The sequence below is a fragment of the Prionailurus bengalensis genome, chromosome X (genome assembly GCF_016509475.1).
Source record: "Prionailurus bengalensis isolate Pbe53 chromosome X, Fcat_Pben_1.1_paternal_pri, whole genome shotgun sequence".
Taxonomy (NCBI): domain Eukaryota; kingdom Metazoa; phylum Chordata; class Mammalia; order Carnivora; family Felidae; genus Prionailurus; species Prionailurus bengalensis.
Window position 1 is genome coordinate 126,921,416 of NC_057361.1, and position 19,818 is coordinate 126,941,233.

Below are 19,818 nucleotides of genomic sequence, written 5' to 3' on the forward strand. Positions count from 1 at the left end.
GTGCTGACGCCCCGCCCCTGGGAGCCCAGTATGCCGCCCCCGAGAGCCTCAAGTCCCGCCCCCGGGAGCCGCACGCCTAGTGCCGGTGCAGCCCGGGACCCGCTGGGCCACTTCGCGAGGTCACGGGCACCCCTAGGCATCTTAGCCGCAAGCCCCCGCGGTCCCTCTAAGGTGTCCTTCCAGCCTGCTGGCCCAGCGGGGTTTAGGCCTGGGAGAGCTGGCGGCGTCTGCCAACCCCGGGGCGAGGGGCGCTTACGGGTGCTTTCGCTGGGACGCCGGCGGCTCCCAGCAGAAGAAAGCGTGTGAGTCAGTGTCAGCGTGCGTAAACGCTGAATCCCGCGTTACCAAAGTCCCCAGACAGGCAGATGAGCCCCGAGGGGAATGTGCCAAGAGTGACTGTATCACGGGGTTTTGTCTCTGGGGTCTTCCTCTGCATCCCTGAGAGGTCTGGCTTCCGCTCACCTTCCCAGCCTGGCACACGTTAGGAGCTCACCAAATGAATGAACGTTGTGAACCACCCAACTCACAATGCCATGTCACACTTCCTTTGTGTGCCTTCCACAAGCAGGAAATCATGCATCGGGCCTCAGATATACAGCACCAAAGGGACTCCGCAGCCAACGACTCAGTCCATCTGGGTGGTTCTGATACAGCCCGATGGTTGCCATGATTTGAGAGAGTTGAGAACCTTGAGAGGAAAAAGCCACTGCTCCCAAGCTCTTCCACCAGGGTGACCGGACTCCACCGATCCTCACGCGCCGGGGACAGCCTCGTCTCCTTCCGCAGCTGGCCCGAGTCTTCTCTCCACACCAGCTGGGGTTGTTTCCTGTGGCTGCTGTCACAGGTGACCCCAAAGGGAGGGACTTAAATCTTTCCTTTCCTCTTCCAGCTGCTGGTGGCCCCAGGTGTTCCTTGGCTCGTGGCCACATCCCTTCGGTCTCTGCCTCTGTTCTCACCTGGCCTTCTCCTCTGTGTGTCTGTGTGTCTCCCGTTTCTCTATTACCAAATAAGGTCATGTGCACAGGTTCCAGGGGTCACGACACGGGCACGTCTTTTAGGGGGCTACTCTTCGGTCCACAATACCAACCACCAGCCAAAGGGAGCTTCCCGAAACGTAAGCGGGAACGGGCTCTGCCCTGCCTACCACCTCCCAGGGCCCCTTCAGCTAACCGCTCTCGGCTCCCACCACTTTGCCGTCCGTGCCAACAGCCTGGTGCGGCTCCCCGGAGGTGGTAGTCTGCCACCTGAGGGTCTTCAAAATGTTCGGCCAAGGGGAGGGACTCGCGTCGCCTACCCTGTCCCCAGCTCTCGCTGTCTGCGGCAAGGCGCGGGCCCCCTGGGCGGAGTACCTGTGTGCGCTGCGTGTTTGTGCGCGGGTGCCGGTGCGCATGCGGGTGGAGGGACTCAGGGCCCCAAGCCCCCTGTGCAGCTAACCCCCGTCATGCCTGGAGCACCGTGTCACTGCTGACTGTCCCCTGCCGAAACCCAGACCACGCAGAATGGCAGCCGAAAGCGGCATACCATGCACACACACACCCCACACTCACCCACAAACGTGCACACGCATCAGGCACGCCCCGCTCCCCGCGCGCACACGGAGGGCTGCACGGTGCATACACGTCACACACCCTAATCCTATCACTCTGCCGTCTGGCCCCCGGGCCGGAGGCCTGCAGGTGACCTCCTCATCCCCCGTGTTTGTCAGTTAAACAGCTCGGCTGGAACTCCTCCTTCTCCCTCCCCCCCCCCCCCCCCCGGGCCTTTTGTGGTGTGAAGTCTCAGCTCAGCAAGTAATAGGTGCCTGTGAATGTGAGTCAAGGGAATGACTCAATGAACACATTAATTTTTAAAACCCTGGGTCACAGGGCACCCTCCTGGCAGGCAGCCTGGACACAGTGGTTGACAAATGAATAATTCACTAGCCACCAGTCGGAGCCAGCAAACCTCCAGGCTGCTCGGCTCTCCCACCACCAAGCCACACCCACGGTGCCGGCCCTCCCTTCCCGGTCACCTGTCACCACTCCCCGAACGTGTGGCTTCCCCCCTCTCACCACCCACCCATCCTCTGACCTTGCCCCGGGGATTATCTCCAGACCCTGTACAGAGAAGGATTCTGTGACATTTGCCAACACTTCCTCCAATTGCCTTGGCAATGGCGCCGTCTCCTAATGAGGGAGGGAGGGCTCTGGCTGAGGCTCAAAGGGTGGGGCAGAGAAGGGAGAGACGCACTGGGGGCGCAGGGGAGAGGCCGTGCCCAGGCCAGGCCACCGGAAGGCTGGGTGGTCTTCATCAAACACAGGGGATGGTTTCCAAAGTGCTGACCCTGCCCATCTCCTCCCCAGTGGCCTTCACCCTGGGAGCGGTCGGTTGGAGAGCAGCGTCATCCAAGTCCAGTCCCGTCACCTGTCTTTGGAACCTGAGAACGTTGCTCCGCTGTAACCCCTTCTTGCCCACCTCACCCCCTCTCCTCCAACACCTCCCGGGCCTCCGATCCCTCGCCGTCAGCGAGCCCAACTGCCTCCCTCTGGGTCCGCCTCCGGGTTTCCGCTGCCCTCTTCCCTACTGCCCTTCTCAGCTCCGCAACTCGGAAGCCATGGGTGTCCGGAGGCGGGAAGTCCAAGACCAGTGCGCCGGGACAGTTGGCTTCTGGTGAGGACCCTGTTCCGGGTTGCAGAAAGCCAAGTTCTCACAGTGTTCTCACGTGGTAGGAGGGGCAAACCACCGTCTGGGGTTTCTTTTATAAGAGTACTGATTCCACTCATGAGGCTCTGCCCTCGGGAGCTACTCAGCGGCCCCCCTCCGAATACCATCACCTCGGCCATTCGGTTTCACCATGCGGGTTTGGGAGGAGGGACACATTCAGACCCTAGGCCCACCGAGGTCATGTGCCACTTCCAAGCTGTCTCCTCCCAGCGACACCTGTGGCAGGTGACCTCCCTATAATGCAGGGTCTGGCTCCTTACTTTAAAGTGTGACAGCCGACAGCTTCGAAGCCTCATCCTCCCTGTCCCTTGTGCCCCACACATGGGCAAGCTGATGTCAAAGCCTCCGGGCTCCCTTCCTCGGCATCAGAGGGGAGTTCCCACCACCCACAGGAACCCCCGCCCCTGCTCTAGCTCCAAACACGACAGAGACACCCCCGCACCCCCTGCCCGGTCTCCTTTCCATGTCCTCTCACGTCGTCTTCTGACCACCTTGGGGACCTGCCATGCGATCCCAGGAAGCCTCAGTGTGTGAGTAAGGAACCTTTTCAGAACCTCTTGGGGGGTGTGGTGCCATCGGTCTCCATGCCCAAGGCAAATTTGGGGTGGGAGGTCAATCCCGTTTCTAAAGGGGGACCACAACACACTTCTTCCTGCCCCAAACACTCTCCTCTTGTGGAGTCATCGCCCCCACTCTCCTGGCTCCCTGCCTCCCTCCCCCACGGACTGAGTGCCTGCATGAGCCAGGCTCAGGCCTGCTGCTGGGACGAAGCAGACAGGGTCTCCCTTCAGTTGCCTTGCCCTCCTCCCCCACCTCGCATGCTGCACACAAAGCAACCTTTGTCAAACCAAAATCTGGTCGGGGGCCCTCCCTTCTCGGAGCCTGCAAAGCCATATTAGCTGCCTGGACACAGCTCTATTTACCTGGCAGGTCAGGGTTCAGTTTTACTAAAGAAGGTGGAAGTTTCCTTACAAGTGGGGAAACTGTGGGGATAATGGCTCTTGGTTAATCTACTACCTGAGATTATTTCCTTTTTCACAGTTTTGAGTAAAAACCAGCTCTACAGAGAGAAAGATTGAACAGCTCTGGACACCCATGAGATCTCGTGTGACCAAGTTGGACCCCAGAAGTGTGGAGAGTCAGCATGAGGGTTAGAAAACCCACTCCAGCAATAGACATGTACAAATAGCTGCTACAGCTCCAGAGACGAAAAGTAGATTCGTGGGTGCCAGGGGCTGGGGGAGGAGGGGAGGGGTGTTCGGGGAGCAACGGAAGTAACTGTTAACAGGGACAGGGCTTCTTTGGGGAAGTGATAAACATGTTCCGGAATTAGATTGTGGTGATGGTGGCACAAGTCTGGATATACTAAAAACCATTGCATTGTATAGTTTAAATGGGTGCATTTTATGGTATGTGAATTATATCTCAATAAAGCTGTTGTGTAAAAACATTACCATGGATAGCTGTGCCGCCAAGGACAAAATCCTCCCATGGGGAGAAGGCGTTTCAGAAGGGAGAGCTGAAGACTGGCCAGCAAAGGGAATCAACGTTTTTCAACGTTTATTTATTTTTGGGACAGAGAGAGACAGAGCATGAACGGGGGAGGGGCAGAGAGAGAGGGAGACACAGAATCGGAAACAGGCTCCAGGCTCTGAGCCATCAGCCCAGAGCCCGACGCGGGGCTCGAACTCACGGACCGCGAGATCGTGACCTGGCTGAAGTCGGACGCTTAACCGACTGCGCCACCCAGGCGCCCCGAAGGGAATCAGAGGGCAAAGCTGTGCTGGTGGAGCGACCACAAGGTGTTTTTCGAAGAGCTAAGGCTCTGCGTGGACAAGCACACGGACCCACGCAGCAGAAGCTGACAAGCCGAGGGGAGGGCAGTAGGACAGGTGCAGCGAGGGTGGTGACACTGTGCTACAGAAAGGTCCGGGGACCCTGGGGAAGGCAGAGAGTTCAGGGAAGACCCAGAGGTGTAACACATGCCCTCAAAGTCCAGAAATGGGGCTAACGGTATCAATTCTGAAACCCAAGACTCTGAGAGGCGAGGCCCCTTGACGAGGAAAGCTTGGGTCTGGTGGAAACATCCTGCCTGTCATTCTGCTTACCCGAGGCCCACCACCCAGACTGAAAGTCGATGCAGACAGACATCTTGACCCGAGTCCATCTGATGGGTGATCTCCTTAACCCATAGGCCACTTGAAAACAGAGACAGGGACCAGAGCGATGTGGCCCCAAGCCAAGGGATGCCTGGAACTACCGGAGGCTGAGAGACTCCTCGCCTTGTGCCCTGTTCTCGGAGGGAAGAAGGCCTGAGGAGGCATAATTTGTCCGAGGGCGCTGAGAAATAAAACAGATGAAGAGGGTGCAGATGAAGAAATCAGATCCAAGAAGGTCAGGTGGCTTCTCAAGGTCACCCAGCACATGGATGCCATTCCAGATGTGGCGCTTTGAGCTCCTGGAGCAGTACTTCCTTGTTATCCCGAATGGGCCCCATTGAGGTTGGAAAGTGAGGTCCTGACCAGTGTTGCCATCCTTGCCAGCGCCTCTGTCCTGTGTGCTGTGTCATCGTGCCCTGTACGTCTCTAACCGTAGCCCTCCCAGTGTTTCCACCAGACCCTCTCTGGGTTACTGTCCACAAAGCCTTTCCTGTGGTTGGGACCACTGAGGCTTGGGGCCAGAACCGCTGCCTTCCTCACTCTCCCCCTGGCTTCCTCACTCCCATATCTTTGGCCGTGGGGCCAGCACAATGCAGATTTTCACTCACGTGTCCACCATCATTTGACCAACTCTGTGTCCAGGCTCAAAGTCCAGAGGGAGAATCTGATTGGATGAGCCTAGTTAATGAACACATCACCCTGAAACAGGAAGCCACCTTTGGTCAGCTAGGGGCAGTCCAATGTTTGTTCTGGTCCCTGTGGAAGGGAACGTGTGAAGGGAGGCAGTGACCGGCCAACTCGGTTCGGGAGCCCAGGGACATCCATTCGACAGGGCCACTGCAAGCACACCTGCGTCCACTGCCTTGGGTCCACACTGTGTGCGCCACTCCCTTACACCTAGAAAGGGACTCAGAAAAGGACAAGTGAAGCCAGTCAGAGATCTTGTCTCTGCTATTTGTTTAATGGGCAGGGAAGTCAAACCCTCATGGCAGGCAGTCAATAGAGGCAACTATTAGAAGAGTTACAATGTTAGGGAGAAGTCAAGCAAGTGAAATGATAACAAAGTGCTTCTGGACTGGAAAGGGAAAGACAAAACTCTCTCTTCACGAATGATACAATCTTGTATACAGAAAATCTGAGGGAATCCACAAAAACCAACCAACCAACCAAACAACAACCTATTAGACTGAATAAAAAAGTTCAGCAGAATTCTAGATCAATATATACCAACCAACTGCATTTCGGTACACTATCGAGAAACAATCCAGAATGAAGTTAACGGTTCTATTTACCATGGTATCAAAAAGAAAAAATACCTAGGAATAAAGGTAACAAAAGAAGGGCAAGACTTGTACAACAATATCAAACAAGATCTGAATAAATAAAAAGACATCTCAAGTTCATGGGTCAAAAGACCTATTATGAAAATGACAATAGTTTCCACATTGATCTACAAATTCAGTGCTATCCCTATCAAAATTCCAGCTGGCTGTGTGTGTGTGTGTGTGTGCAGAAATTGATGAGCCAATCCTAAAATTCACATGGGAATGCAAGGGACCCTGAAGAGCTAAAACAATCTTCAAAAGGAACAAACCTGGAGGATTCACACTTTCTGATTTTAAGTGTTTATTTATTTATTTTTGACAAGGGTTGGGGGCAGAGAGAGAGAGGGAGGGAGAGAATCCCAAGCAGGCCCTGCGCTGTCAGCACAGAGCCTGACGTGGGGCTCAATCTCACAAACCCTGAGATCAAGACCTGAGCCAAGATCGAGAGTTGGACACTTCACTGACTGAGCCACCTCGGTGTGCCCCGTGATTCCTGTAGCTTGATGGTAACTTTTAAAATCAATAACTGTGTCGGGGCACCTGGGTGACTCAGTCGGTTAAGCATCTGGCTCTTGATTTTGGCTCAGGTCATGATCTCAGGGTCATGGGTTCTAGCCCCTCATTGGGCTCCGTGTTGGGCATGAAGTCTACTTAAAAAAAAAAATAAGCTACAGGCCTCAAGACTGTGTAGAACAGTCTGTGTAGAACTGAGAGCCCATAAATAAGAATAGCCTCTTCTACAAATGGCACTGGGACAACTAGACAGCTGCCTGCACAAGAATGACATTGGATCCCCTATCTCACACCATATACAAAAATTAACTGAAAATGCATCATAAACCTAAACGTAAGAGTCAAAACTATAAAACTATAAAAGTCTTGTATAGTTTAAAAACTATAATACTCTTTTATAGTTTAAAAACTATAAAAACCATAAGCATAAATCTTTGTGACCTTGGATGAAGCTGTGAGATCATGACCCGAGCCGAAGTTGGACAGCCAACCAACCGAATGACCCGGGTGCCCCTAAACAGTTCTGTTCTGAGACTGGCTGGGTTGGAAGGCACAGAAAAAAAAAATTAAACGGTTCTGTGATCCATAGCACACCACCGAGAAAGTGACTTGTACCTGGAATATATAAAGAACCATTACAACTCAATAATAAGAACACAAATAACCCAATTAAAAGGGGGCAAAAGATCTGAATGGACATTTCTCTGAAGACCGTATACAGTGTGCCGTGAGTTTGTGAAAAGATGCTCAGCACCACTAGACATTAGGGAAATGCAAATCAGAACCACGAAACAGTACTTCCTGCCTGCTGAGGTAGCTATCACTAAAAAGACATAATAACAAATGTTGTCAAGGATGTGAAGGAATTGGAACCCTCACACATTGCTGGTGGGAATGTAAAATGGTGCAGCCACTATGGAAAAGTTTGGCATTTCCTCAAAAAGTTAAATATAGAGTTATCATATGGCACGACAATTTCACTCCTAAGTATATACCCAAGAGAAATGAAAGCATATGGCCACACAAAATCTTATACGTGAATGCTTATAGCAGATTTATTCATGATCGCTTAAAAAGTGAAAACAACCCAAGCGTCCATCAACTGATGAATGGATAAGTAAAGTGTGGTCTCTCCATACAATGGAATATTATTGGGTCATAAAAAGTAATGAACTATTAATAGGTACTACAAGGTGGACGAACTTTCAAAACGTTATACAAAGTCCAAGAAGCCAAACGCAAAAGATCGCATACCGTATGATTCCATTTATATTATTTATTTTGAGAGCGAGAGGCAATGTGTGCGAGCAGGGGAGGGGCAGAGAGAGAGAGAGGGAGAGAGAGAATCCCAAGCAGGCTCCGAGACAGGGCTCGATCTCACGGTTCGGTTAAATGAGATCTTGATCCGAGCTGAAATCGAGTGCAACACCTAACCAACTGAGCTAGCCAGGTGCCCTGAATTGTCTACTTTAAATGGGTGAGTTGGTATGTAACTTATGTCTCCAGAAAGCTGTATTTGTTTTTAAGTGAAAGCCAGAAGGAAACGTTTAAATTGTTACTGCCCTGGGGCAGGTCTAGCTAGAAGATAAAGCAGGCGGTCCTGAGTGAAGGCCACCTCCAGGGTCTCAGAGGCCCTGTGTGAAGCTGCCGGGGGAGTAACGTCAGGGGCCAGGTGTCAGCATGGGGGGGACGCGTCCCTGTACTGTCTTGGAATTTCCTGTAATTTCAAACCAAAAACAAAACAATGATGTCACATGCGCCGGCCTCTTATCTGGAGGCCCTGGAAGATTCTGCTTCTAAGTATATTCAGGTCATTGGCAGAACCTAGTTGCTTGAGGCCGTAGGACTGAGGTCACCATTTCCCTGACACATGGCTGCGGGCTGGAATTCTTCTCATTATCTTTGAATCTTTCTTACTCCCGTCTGGTCTCAGCTGGAAAATTCTGCTTGTCAGGACTCCTGTGACAACCTTGGACCCAGCCTATAATCTAGCCTAACATTCCTATATCCGGGTCAGTTGGTTACTAGCCTTAATTACATCTCCAAAGTCCCCTTGGCCATGCAATGTAACATCTTCATGGGCGTGACATCAGAGGGCAAGGGTCACCAGGGCCGCAATTATGCTTAGCAGGAGTGAATTATTTAAAAGCTATGTCGTTGTACGGTGACAGATGGTTGCTACACTTGTGGTGAGCAGAGTATAACATATGGAGATGTTGAATCACTCACTATACTGCACACCTGAAACCAATGTCACATTGCATGACGACTATATTGAAATGAAAACTAAAGAATGAAAAGGTTTTGGGGCGCCTGGGTGGCGCAGTTGGTTAAGCGTCCGACTTCAGCCAGGTCGCGATCTCGCAGTCCATGAGTTCGAGCCCCGCGTCGGGCTCTGGGCTGATGGCTCAGAGCCTGGAGCCTGTTTCCGATTCTGTGACTCCCTCTCTCTCTGCCCCTCCCCCGTTCATGCTCTGTCTCTCTCTGTCCCAAAAATAAAATAAAACGTTGAAAAAAAAATTAAAAAGAATGAAAAGGTTTAAAAGTGAATGAATGAATGAATGAATGCTATTTGGGATACAAACCCCCCAGAATGGGTGAGGAGTTGGGTGTCGGGGAGGAGGGAGGGGAGCATCAAGGACTTGCTCCCAGTTTGGGGCAACCCAGGGGGAAAGGCCTGGGCAGACGTGAGAGGGACCGAGGTCACCCAAGAGGAGAGTGGGCCGCGGGGAGAATGCCCGGGGAGGGTCCGGCTGTGATCCCCTCCCGGGATGCTCTCCTCCCCCTCTCCCGCCCCAAGCTCAGCTTGCGGTTTTCCTCCGTGGACCCGGCTTTGGAGGGCCAGTCTCCTGTCTCCTTCGTCTGCGAAGACCCCCCTCCTAAATCAAGGCCGGAAGGGATCCCAGGGAGCGCAGGTGGCCGCCCGCCCCTCCAGCCCGGCGTGCCCGCTGCAGCCTGCCACTAGGGGGCAGAGTAGTCTACACCGAAAGCCGCGCCGCTGGCGTGGGTGCGGGTGCGCGCACGCGCGCGCCCCTGTGCTCGCTCCTGGACGGCGCGCTCGTCTCTGGGCCGAAGGAACTCCGCTCGCTCCCCCTGCCAGTCAGAGCGTCCTCCCCCCCGTGCCAGGTGGCTCACAGGGTCCCCTTGGCCGGAAACCGGAAAGCGGGCTCTGAGAATAGAGAGAGGTCATCGAAGGGGGAGCCCAGCGGGTTTCCGTCCCACCCCAGTCGCCCACAAAGCACCGACGTTGCGCTGTTCCGCCCGAAGAAGGGATCTAATCCGGGGTAGAGATTGAGGGTTGTGGCGGCGCCCACGGCCTGGAAGGTTGGGGCCTTCAGAGAAAGGAGGGGAGCGCGTCCCCTCTCCAGCCCCGTCAAACTCAGGCCCGGCACCCTCGGTGCCAGCTCTCCAGAATTGAAATTCACGGCAAAATCCAGAACTAGTGAATAACTGGGCTCAGGTCCCAGAAATAGGCTGCCCTTTCTTCGGGGTGAGGGGAAGATCCTCCCAGCTTCCTGTTGCCATGGTTTCCACTCCGCTACCAGGCAGACAGCTTGGTGGAAGCCATTTCCTGCAACGGGATGCTGGTGCCGCCGGAATGCGCAGCTGACGGGGGCCAAAGGAGAGCCGGGTGGAAAAAAAGAAACCCTGGTCCCACAGATCCTGCAGCCAGAGAGTAAATGTCAGGGCGTTACGCGCTCCTCGAGCACACGGGTCGGGAAGCCTTGAAAAGAGACTACACAGGAAAAAACAAAATCAAAGAATGTGAAAGCTAAAACATGCTTTGGCAGAACGTGCGGGTGGTTGGGCCACCGGTCGTGGGTTCCCGGGACAGGGGAAGCCCTCTTCTCTTCTGGCCAGAGAAACGGAGCAAGACGGGAGAGCCCTTAGGCCATGCTACCCACACAAGAAGGTCTTGGGGGTCCCCAGCGGGCACAGCGCGACAGACTCTGAGCTCCGGCTCTTTTGTGCCCTGACATTTGGAGCCTTAGGACATTGCTAGCAGGTCGGAGCCAGGGGCCCCGAGGCCGCAGCTCTCCTGTTGAGCCACGTCTGTTCTCCAAGAGTCCAGGGATGCCCTGTAGGCCTGCACAGCCCAGGTGGTGAGCCCCTGTGGTCCCCAAACCTACAGGCTGCCCCTATGCTGACTCAGGGACCCTCTCACCTCTGCCCTGCTGTTCGTCCTGAAACCACAGCCCAGTGATTTGGGGTCTACACTGAGTGTCTCCCCACCCTGCCCCCATAGCCTCAGTCATGAGAAATGTGTCTGGGGCTGCCAGTCAACCTGGCTTGGCTTGTGGAAAGGAGAGTCCTTTGGGGGGCTGCCCTCTGCCCCCAGACCCCCGTCCTGGCTGCCTTCTGGGAGAGGCCGCTGCCCCCAGCCAAGGCCCACCGCTGGCCCCATCTGGAGAGGACGGAGCCCGGAAACAGGCATCATACCTGGGCCTGCAGCCCCTCTGGCACTTCCTGGGGCTCCAGCTACCATTCCAGACCTTTCGTGCTGGTGTAACTGAGGATACGGTTCGTTGACGCTAGTCAGGCGTGTTCTGGCACTTCCCGACCCCCACTCCCTCACCCCTGATGATGAACTTTGCTGGCTCTTTTGAGCGATTAAAATTCAGCCCAGATTCGCATCCCATTCGAAACTCCTCCTCCCCATCCCCACGACTGGAATGGAGCGGAATAGAGACAGGGTGCTCTGACTTCCCCTCCCTTCCCAACACTGCCCGCCTCTGCTGAGGCGGGCAGGCCTGGTCTTGCGCCCCGGGCCCAAGGTCGAAGCGGGAAGGGTGTTCCATCTTCGTCCGTGGCTTCTGCCAAGGGGGTCGCTCCTTTCCCGGGGTGGGCTCAGGCCCCTCTTTGCTAAGGATCCTTTAAGGCCAGCAAGCCCTTCCATCTTTGGGCCCCAGCCCAGGTGACTGCCCCCTGCAAGGACAGCCGCCTGGGCCGCACTCCGATCTCAGCGCTCTGGGCCCAGGCTGCCTGCTGCCAAGGTAAAGGGGAACCGGGGTACGGGTGCCTCAGACTTTCCTTCCCAGCACACACACTCAGTCCCTCCCGGCCCGACCGGGCAGCTCTTCGGAGAAGCCTCCTTTCTCCAGAAAGCCCCACGGGCAGACGGGGGAAGAGGGCAGACGCAGGCACTCCACTCACAAGCCCAGCCTAGACCGCGCTCCCCATACCTAACTTCCTGCTTGGAAGGCAGCCCAGAAGTGGGTCTTCCAAGAGAGCAAGGGGTCCTTCTCCCCAGACTAAACCATTAAGAGCTTCTGTGTGGGCAGCAGAGGAGGCCTTGCCCCCCAAAGGTGGTGGAGGCTCACAGGGGGTGAGGGCTCAAGGGAACTTCCAGGGGAGGGTACTAAAGGAGGAGAAGGATCTAGAAGTCTGGGTGGAGTTCTCCAGGCCGAGGGAAGGGACCAGAAGGACTCACAGGGAGGAAGTGGGGTGCCCTGGAAGCTACCTGGGGGCTGGAGAGGCCCCTACCCTGCCCCCAGCCTCAGGGCTCAGGGCCCCCATCAAACTGGGCCCCGCACCTGCATCTGGGCCTTATTTGCTCCCAACTTTTCGGCATTTTAAGGATTAAAACCAACAACAAAGGAGGAAAACAAAGCATTCCTCTCAGTGCAGCTTGCTTTAATCCGTGTTTCTATAGTAGTTAACGTGGATCCCCAGGCCCCTCCACAGCAAACAGTTACTGGATTAACTCGCCTACTCCTCCTCTGAAGGACACACTGTTCTTGCCCCATTTTACGCGGGAGGAGGCTGGTGTGACCTGTCCGGGGTCAAGGGCCAGTGACAGCAGAGCCATTGGGTGCAGAGGCCATGAGAAGCCAGGACGACACCCGGCATATTTGTCCCTTTCTATTTTGTCCTCTCTGGAATACTTCAAGGACTTTTTTGCCTTTTGGTATAAAGATCTTTTTCTAAGGTTGTTTCGTTCGAAGCATAAGTACGTTTTATTAACATATTTTGCACACTTTGTGTTTCCCGGTCCCATTTTCTTTGTGAATTTGATGTAGTGCCACGTAGCATGCAGCCCAGGGCAGTCACTGGCCGTCCCACTTGCCCCTTCCTGGGACAAAACTGGTGGCGTGGCGTGGCTGCAGTGAGCGCCCACGTCCGCTGTGCGCCCAGCGCCCCAGGGCGCAGCCAGGGCGAGGCAATGCCAAGTGCAAGGACTGATGGGCAGCTCTAGGAAATGCCGCGCCCTGGAGACACCAGGGCAGCTAGACATGGCTCCTTTTGAAGGAAAGGGGAAAAGAGCACCCAGGAGACGGAGTACCCATAACCCAGCTGTGAAGCAATCCTTGGAAACACAGCACGCACACAGAAGGGCCTTCGGTGAATTGATTTCAAAATGCTTAATTTTTTTTTTAATTAGGCAAATTGATCATTAGAGAACTGATTACGCCAGAGTCACTGTTAGAATAAAAGGTGAAAATAAACTCTTTCATTTGAATTCCAAATTCGGGCTTGGAGGTGACCCAGTAATGAGACCAACCAGTCATTAGGCAAACTGGCTAATGGATCCGGTGGGCGGAGGTAACCTTGAGTCTTCTCTCCTCCAAGAGTGGGGGTGCTGGGCCTGGTTGCACAGCGGGGGCAGCAGGAATGTTCCTTGCGCTTGACCCCTCGGCCGGCCCAGGTAGGGTGGCTGCTCGCGGGGTCCGGAGAGGGAGTGCTGGTTATGGAAACAGGATGGAGGCAGGAGGCCCCCCCAGGAGGGGAGGCTGGGGCGATCTGTAGGTGGGGACCATTTGAGGCAGGAAGTACTTCAGCGCACTAAGCACAGGGTGCCACCCGACCAGTGCCTCCGGCTGGCTGACGTGACCGAGACCTGGGGGTCAGAGCAGCGGGCCCTGTTCCGAAGCGAGGCACCAGAGCCTGAGGGCTGCTTCCGAGGTTCCCGGCCACAACTGGATCGCAGCGCCTCTCCACAGGTCATTCAGCGGAACTCTCCGTGTTTAAAACTGTTTCTTTTAGGTACCGAGAAGACACAAAGAATATTTTCAGAACAGGCGTGAGTGTGAAGAACAATACCATGCACGTCTGTGTACGCTGCACCCAGCTTGGAAAAAGAAAGGTGACGTTACCTGTGAAGGACCTTGAGTGCCCCTCCTCATCCCCCCACTGCCCTCGCCCCGTTTCAGAGGTGACCTCTTTCTTGAATTGTGCCTTTACCGGCCCCCGTACTTTTTTTTCCCCCGGTTTCACCATGTTTGTATGCAAAACCCCAAACAACACACTGATTCGTTTTGCCTGATTTGAACTTTATGTAGATGGAATCATGCTCATTGTATTTTTCTGCAACCCGCTTTCCCACTGAGCTCAAGATTCCCAACACTCATCCGTGCTGCTCCATGAGAGCTGGAATCGGTCCGTCCTCTGAGCATTCTATTCTGTTCCCTTGGGGGACTAACTCTTAACCTCCAGCAGTTCAGTCCCCTTGTCGGCTTCATGAGCTAGCTGCCATGAGCCTGATGGGCAGTGGGGTTGTCTCCGCCTCCTGTGACGGTACAAACAGCACAAGTTTCTCTCGTAATTACATCCAGGGGGAAGTCCCTGTGCCACAGGGAACGTGTGCTCCCCCTTTTCCGAGGAATGACAAGTGATCGCGCCAGTGCCCAGGCCCACCTGCAGTATCCGAGTTTTCTTGCGGCTCCCCAGGCTTGCCAACACCTCGTGTCGTCAGACTCTATTTGCCATACAGATAACCAATTGCCCCAGCTTTATATACTCAAAAACGTCCCCTTCCCCCCCACCCTCGAACTGCAGCACCAGCTTTGGCATAAATGGAGTTTCTACACATGCTTTGTCCACGTCCACATTCTCTATTCTGTCCCTTCGGTCGATTTGCCCATCGTTTTGCCAACACCACATCACCTCAAATGCAGTAGCTTTAGAATAATCCAATGTATGAATCAAATGGAAGAGAATTGGCATGTTCAAAACATCGATTGTTTTGGAGAATTCTGAGTAACCAAGATAATGGCAAAACTCTCAACATAGCTTCCAAACAAAAATCAATGGAAAAAAAAAAAAAAAGAACAAATACAACCACACAGAACCCATGGCCTCAGCATCACTAGAAGACAGAGAGCATCTGAACGTCGAATTACCTCTAATAAATGAAATCACAAGTTTGCAGGGAATTTTCTAAAAGGGAAACACAAATGGACGAAGTCATACATCAAACAATACCATGACCACCCTGAAGGGGAAGAAAAGAACTAACCCAGGTAATTTTGAATGGTGTCCTTGGACAATATGTCCTCAAGCTAAAGACAAAAAGAGAAAGAAACAAATATTGAACTCTAGAGAATAGTTTCCTTTCTTGCGGAGACATGAGGTTACAATTCTGAGACTGTTTTCTAAGCCTTCTAGGGTTGAACAAATACATACATATAGTGTGGATGATGGGAGTCAGCTTTCTCAGTGACAGAGAAAGAAGTTAGAAATAAGCAAGTGGGAAGAGGGCTAGAAAGAACATGGAATTAGAGGTGTCAGTACGAACTCGTGAAGATAAATGGATGGATGGATGGACAGATGGATGGATGATGATAGAAATGTGTGGCAGGGGCGCCTGGGTGGCTCAGTCGGTTCAGCGTCCGACTTCGACTCAGGTCACGATCTCGCGGTCCGTGAGTTCAAGCCCCGCATCGGGCTCTGGGCTGACACCTCGGAGCCTGGAGCCTGCTTCCGATTCTGTGTCTCCCTCTCTCTCTGCCCGTCCCCCATTCATGCTCTGTCTCTCTCTGTCTCAAAAATAAATAAACGTTAAAAATTTTTAAAAGAAATGTGTGGAGGTGTACATACATATATGTAGAAGCACCTGTACAGTTTTTAATAAATGTGTGTGTGTGTATATATATATATATATATATATTGTGTGTGTGTGTGTGTGTGTGTCATTTGCCAATAGGTCTTTAGGTGCAATTAGTCATTCAGTCAGATTGAACTAGGAATGCTAGGATAAATGGCTGGTTCTAGGAATGGGGGACAGGAAAAGTCTGGAGGAGCTTAGAACATCTTGTTCTTCCAGAAGGTAAGAAATCTATGACTCTCCATTGATATAAATAAGTAAGTCAACGGGGAGAAACAAGTCTCTTCCTCACAGTAGAAAGCCAAATAATAAGTGTAGAGGGAATGATGGAACTGGAAAATCTCCATTTGGCAACCATGATAGTAACGATTGATTCAAGCCAAAATGATCAATGGATTAAAAAAGTAGTAGGTGAAAGTATGATGAGAAACAGGATGTTTAAATAGTCTCAAAATGTCTCTCCACAAAAGGAAAATAATAGCAACTTGATAGTGGGGAAACCTGGCAGACATCACTTGAACCATGTGATCAAAGACACCATCGCCAATAATGGAACAAACCGCCATTGTGTGCCTCCAGATCTGACATTCCTACCAAAAGTACAAAACCTGAATCTAATGGTAAGAAAACATCAGACAAACCCAAACAGAGGGACACGCTACAAGATAACTGCCCTGTGCCCTTGAAAAATGTCAATGTCATAAAACGCAAGGATCAAAGAGCCGCTCCAGACTGAAAGCAGATACTAAAGAAATATGACGACTGAATGTAAGGCGTGATCAGAGGTGCTCCTTTTCTGGATGCAGAGAAAGGGGAACCCTCTTGCACTGCTGGTGGGAATGCAAACTGGTGCAGCCGCTCTGGAAAACAGTGTGGAGGTTCCTCAAAAACTTAAAAATAGAACTACCCTATGACCCAGCAATGGCACTACTAGGTATTTATCCAAGGGATACAGGTGTGCTGTTTTGAAGGGACACATCCACCCCCATGTTTATAGCAGCACTATCGACAATAGCCACAGTATGGAAAGAGCCCAAGTGTCCATCGACTGATGAATGGGTATTCATATATCCATATATATCCATATATCCATACATATACCACAAGATGTGGTATATATAATGGAATATTACTCAGTAATCAAAAAGGATGAAATATTGCCATGGAACTAGAGGATCCTACTCCTGAAATCATTATTGCACTATATGCTAACTCACTTGGATGTAAATTTAAAATGAAAAATAAATTTTAAAAAAGAGGGCTCCTTTTCTAAAAAGGACATTATTGGGACAATTGGCAAACTCTGCATGAGGTCTGTATGCTATAGTATTGTATCAACGTTAATTTCCTGATTTTGGTAACTGTACTGCGGTTCAATAAGAGAACGTTCCTTGTGTTCAAGAAATACACACTGAAGTTTTTAGAGACACAGGAGCATAATGTCTCAATTGATTTGAAAGATCCAGAAAGTAAATATGTTGATGTAGGGGAGCACTGGGGGGTGAGGGTGTAGATATACCGAGACAGGAATGAAACAAACACAATAAAATGTCAACATTTGGGAAATCTGTGTGAAGGGTATAGAAGGAATCTATCCACTATTCTGTTTTTAGCAGTTTATATTGGGATATAATTCACATGCCGTGCAATTCACTGTTGGGACTATCCCTATGAATGAAATTGCTGGGTCATGTGGAAACTCTGTGTTTAACATGTTGAGAAACTGCCAAGCTTTTCCAAAGCAGCTGCACCACCAGCAACGTATGAGCATCTCAATTTGTCTACATCTTCACTAATATGTTTTGTCTGTCTTTTTGATTCCAGCCATTCCAGTGGGTGTGGAGTGGGATCTCATGATGATTTGGGTTTGCATTTCCCTAATGACTAGTGATGTTGAGCATCTTCTCATGTGCTCATTAGCCACTTGCATATCTTTGGAGAAATATCTGTTCAAATTCTTTGCCCATTTTCAGAATTGGGTCATTTATCTTTTTATTGTGCAGTTGCCAAGCGTTCTTCATATATTCTAAATACAAGTCCCATAGCTGATATATGATTTCCAAGTATTTTCCCTCGTGCTGCCGATTGCCCTTTCACTTTCTTGATAGTATCATTTGCAGCGATTTATCTAGTTTATCTTTTATCACTTGAGCTTTTGGTGTCATATCTAAGAAACTATTGCCTGATCCAAGGTCAGGAAGATTTACACTTAACTAACTTTCTTCTAAGAGTTTTATAGTCTTAGCTCTGACATGTAGGTTTCTGATCCATTTAGAGTTACTTTTTGTGTGTGGTGTAAGGTAGGGGTCCAACTTCACTCTTTTGTGTGTGGATATCCAGTTGTCCTAGCACCATTTGTTGAAAAGACCATTCTTTCTCCCATTGAATCGTCTTGGCACCTTTGTTGAAAAATTAATTGACCACAAATGTCAAGTTTTATTTCTGGACTCTCAGTTCTATTACAGTACTTTTTCAAGATTGTCTTGGCTATTCTGGATCCCTCGCATTTCCATGTGAATTTTAAGATTGACTTATCAATTTCTGCAAAAGTACCAGCTGGAATTTTGATCGGCATCACATTGAATCTAAATCAATTTGGAAAGTGTTGCCATCTTAATATTAATACTCTGATCCATGAACATGGAATGTCTCTCTACTTATTTAGATCCTCTTTAATGCCCTTAAACAATATACTGTTGTACCAGCCTTGCCATTCTGGACATTGACCTTATATCCTGCAACCTTGTTGAACTCATTTATTAGTTCTAATCATTTTTTAGCGGATTTCTTAGGACTTTCTACATATGAGATCATGTCATCCTTTTTAACACAGAGTTTTCCTTCTTCCTTTCCAATCTGGATAGCTTTTATTTCTTTTTCTTGCATAATTTCCCTGACTACCATGTCCAGGACAGTGATAACTGGAAGTGATAAGAGCAGACACTTTTGTCTTGTTCCGTTCTTAGGGAGAAAGTTTTCAGTCTTTCACTATTAAGTATAATGTTATCTATCAGTTTTTCATACATGCCTTTTATCAAGTTGGAGACGTTCCTTTATATTTATTTCTATTATTCTTGTAAACTGTTTATAAATTTAAAATTATGTTTAAAAAAGTTAAAAGGATACTTACCTGGCAGGGGAGATACCATGATCACGAAGGTGGTTTTCCCAGGGCGAGGCTTATCCATTGCACTCCGGATGTGCTGACCCCTGCGATTTCCCCAAATGTGGGAAACTCGACTGCATAATTTGTGGTAGTGGGGGACTGCGTTCGCGCTTTCCCCTGTTAAAAAAAAAAAAAAAAGTTAAAAGGAAAAAAATTATGTGTTGCAACCCATAAACATAGAATATATTTTTATTGTTTTTTTCTTTCACTGTCTTTCATAACATAAAGTATGTCTCTGTTAATGATATATATTTATTTTATATTCAGAAGCTGTGCTAAGTTTTCTTAATAATTTGAATAATTTACCTTTAGGTTTTGGGGATTTTTTACATAAACTATTATGCCATCTGCAAATTATTTCTAAATCTTTTTTTTTTTTTTTTTTACTTGCCTTGCCTTGCCTTGCCTTGTTGCACTGGCCAGGGACTCAAGTACAATACCAAATAGAACTGGTGTTAGCCAGTAGCCTTATCTTGTACCTGATCTCAAATGTAAAGCTTTCAACATCTCACAATTAAATAATTTGGTTTTTGGTTATTTTACCCTGATGTCCCTAGCTGGGCATTTCTCTTCATTTATTCTGCATGGAGTTTCTAAGCCATCTTTAATCTGAGATTAATCTGAGATTTGGAAAATTCTCAACCATCATGTTTTTTAATATTGCTTAGGTCCCATTTTTTTCTTTCCTTGTCTTCTGGGACTCTAATTATGCATATGCTAGATTTTACTGTATCCTCTGTCTCTTTCCCCTTTTTAAAAAAAAATTCCCATCCCTTCATCTCTCCCTGCTTCATTCTGGATAGTTTCTTCCGATTTATCTTCCAGTCCACTGATACTCTCTTCAGCTGCACATACACTGCCATTATGCCTATCCATTCATTTCTTAATTTTGGTTATGGTCATTTTTAGTTCTAGATTTTCAAATGGCTCTTTTCTATAGATTTAGTCTTCTGCCATAATTATCAATATTCTCATTTATATCTTTGTATAATGTGTACTTAGTTATTTTAAAGTTTATATTTGATCATTCGAATGTCTGGAGGCACCGTGGGTCTTTTTCTATTGTCTGTTATTTCTGTTGTTTTTCACTCCTATTGCCTTCTCTCTTCATATGTCTACTTGTTTTTA

General features: G+C 50.0%; 1 long non-coding RNA gene and 1 other non-coding gene across 2 annotated transcripts; both read left to right on the forward strand.

The window, feature by feature from the left end:
- The first annotated feature begins 68 nt into the window (after positions 1–68).
- On the forward strand, positions 69–3,937 carry LOC122477457. The gene is made up of 5 exons (XR_006295698.1): positions 69–844; positions 1,012–1,114; positions 2,343–2,649; positions 2,971–3,233; positions 3,745–3,937. It is a non-coding gene; the product is annotated as an uncharacterized LOC122477457 (long non-coding RNA).
- A 14,709-nt stretch (positions 3,938–18,646) lies between these two features.
- Positions 18,647–18,810, forward strand: LOC122478135. Its single transcript, XR_006295885.1, has one exon. It is a non-coding gene; the product is annotated as a U1 spliceosomal RNA (small nuclear RNA).
- Positions 18,811–19,818: the final 1,008 nt, after the last annotated feature.